General features: G+C 60.2%; 1 protein-coding gene across 1 annotated transcript in view; it reads left to right on the top strand.

Moving 5' to 3' along the window:
- LOC139412970 (unconventional myosin-X-like) overlaps positions 1-2,500 on the top strand; it is an 81,387-nt gene that overhangs the window by 53,794 nt on the left and 25,093 nt on the right. The window lies entirely within an intron of this gene.

The following is a 2,500-nucleotide window of genomic DNA, read 5'->3' as shown; positions in this document are numbered from 1 at the left end:
TCTGTCCTGCTCTCTGTCCCCAGTCCGTCCCCAGTGGTTCTGTCCTGCTCTCTGTCCCCAGTTCCTCCCCAGTGGTTCTGTCCTGCTCTCTCTGTCCCCAGTCCCTCCCCAGTGGTTTTGTCCTTCTCTCTCTGTCCCCAGTCCGTCCCCAGTGGTTCTGTCCTGCTCTCTGTCCCCAGTCCCTCCCCAGTGGTTCTGTCCTGCTCTCTGTCCCCAGTCCCTCCCCAGTGGTTCTGTCCTGCTCTCTGTCCCCAGTTCCTCCCCAGTGGTTCTGTCCTGCTCTCTCTGTCCCCAGTCCCTCCCCAGTGGTTCTGTCCTTCTCTCTCTGTCCCCAGTCCCTCCCCAGTGGTTCTGTCCTTCTCTCTCTGTCCCCAGTCCCTCCCCAGTGGTTCTGACCTGCTCTCTGTCCCCAGTCCCTCCCCAGTGGTTCTGTCCTGCTCTCTCTGTCCCCAGTCCCTCCCCAGTGGTTCTGTCCTTCTCTCTCTGTCCCCAGTCCCTCCCCAGTGGTTCTGTCCTTCTCTATCTGTCCCCAGTCCCTCCCCAGTGGTTTTGTCCTTCTCTCTCTGTCCCCAGTCCCTCCCCAGTGGTTCTGTCCTGCTCTCTGTCCCCAGTCCCTCCCAGTGGTTTTGTCCTTCTCTCTCTGTCCCCAGTCCCTCCCCAGTGGTTCTGTCCTGCTCTCTCTGTCCCCAGTCCCTCCCCAGTGGTTCTGACCTACTCTCTCTGTCCCCAGTCCCTCCCCAGTGGTTCTGTCCTTCTCTCTCTGTCCCCAGTCCCTCCCCAGTGGTTCTGTCCTGCTCTCTGTCCCCAGTCCCTCCCCAGTGGTTTTGTCCTTCTCTCTCTGTCCCCAGTCCCTCCCCAGTGGTTCTGTCCTGCTCTCTGTCCCCAGTCCCTCCCCAGTGGTTCTGTCCTTCTCTCTCTGTCCCCAGTCCGTCCCCAGTGGTTCTGTCCTGCTCTCTGTCCCCAGTCCCTCCCCAGTGGTTCTGTCCTGCTCTCTCTGTCCCCAGTCCCTCCCCAGTGGTTCTGTCCTGCTCTCTGTCCCCAGTCCCTCCCCAGTGGTTTTGTCCTTCTCTCTCTGTCCCCAGTCCCTCCCCAGTGGTTCTGTCCTGCTCTCTGTCCCCAGTCCCTCCCCAGTGGTTCTGTCCTGCTCTCTGTCCCCAGTCCCTCCCCAGTGGTTTTGTCCTTCTCTCTCTGTCCCCAGTCCGTCCCCAGTGGTTCTGTCCTGCTCTCTCTGTCCCCAGTCCCTCCCCAGTGGTTCTGTCCTGCTCTCTGTCCCCAGTCCCTCCCCAGTGGTTTTGTCCTTCTCTCTCTGTCCCCAGTCCGTCCCCAGTGGTTCTGTCCTGCTCTCTGTCCCCAGTCCCTCCCCAGTGGTTCTGTCCTGCTCTCTGTCCCCAGTCCCTCCCCAGTGGTTCTGTCCTGCTCTCTGTCCCCAGTTCCTCCCCAGTGGTTCTGTCCTTCTCTCTCTGTCCCCAGTCCCTCCCCAGTGGTTCTGTCCTGCTCTCTGTCCCCAGTCCCTCCCCAGTGGTTTTGTCCTTCTCTCTCTGTCCCCAGTCCCTCCCCAGTGGTTCTGTCCTGCTCTCTCTGTCCCCAGTCCCTCCCCAGTGGTTTTGTCCTTCTCTCTCTGTCCCCAGTCCCTCCCCAGTGGTTCTGTCCTGCTCTCTGTCCCCAGTCCCTCCCCAGTGGTTTTGTCCTTATCTCTCTGTCCCCAGTCCCTCCCAGTGGTTTTGTCCTTCTCTCTCTGTCCCCAGTCCCTCCCCAGTGGTTCTGTCCTGCTCTCTCTTTCCCCAGTCCCTCCCCAGTGGTTCTGACCTGCTCTCTGTCCCCAGTCCCTCCCCAGTGGTTCTGTCCTGCTCTCTCTGTCCCCAGTCCCTCCCAGTGGTTCTGTCCTGCTCTCTGTCCCCAGTCCCTCCCCAGTGGTTTTGTCCTTCTCTCTCTGTCCCCAGTCCCTCCCAGTGGTTCTGACCTTCTCTCTGACCTTCTCTCTCTGTCCCCAGTCCCTCCCCAGTGGTTTTGTCCTTCTCTCTCTGTCCCCAGTCCGTCCCCAGTGGTTCTGACCTTCTCTCTGACCTTCTCTCTCTGTCCCCAGTCCCTCCCAGTGGTTCTGACCTTCTCTCTGACCTTCTCTCTCTGTCCCCAGTCCCTCCCCAGTGGTTTTGTCCTTCTCTCTCTGTCCCCAGTCCCTCCCCAGTGGTTTTGTCCTTCTCTCTCTGTCCCCAGTCCCTCCCAGTGGTTTTGTCCTTCTCTCTCTGTCCCCAGTCCCTCCCCAGTGGTTCTGTCCTGCTCTCTCTGTCCCCAGTCCCTCCCCAGTGGTTCTGACCTTCTCTCTGACCTTCTCTCTCTGTCCCCAGTCCCTCCCCAGTGGTTCTGTCCCCAGTCCCTCCCCAGTGGTTCTGTCCCCAGTCCCTCCCCAGTGGTTTTGACCTTCTCTCTCTGTCCCCAGTCCCTCCCCAGTGGTTCTGACCTTCTCTCTGACCTTCTCTCTCTGTCCCCAGTCCATCCACAG

This window comes from Oncorhynchus clarkii, chromosome 7, assembly GCF_045791955.1.
Source record: "Oncorhynchus clarkii lewisi isolate Uvic-CL-2024 chromosome 7, UVic_Ocla_1.0, whole genome shotgun sequence".
Classification (NCBI taxonomy): Eukaryota; Metazoa; Chordata; class Actinopteri; order Salmoniformes; family Salmonidae; genus Oncorhynchus; species Oncorhynchus clarkii.
This window is presented reverse-complemented; position numbering and strand designations above follow the sequence as displayed.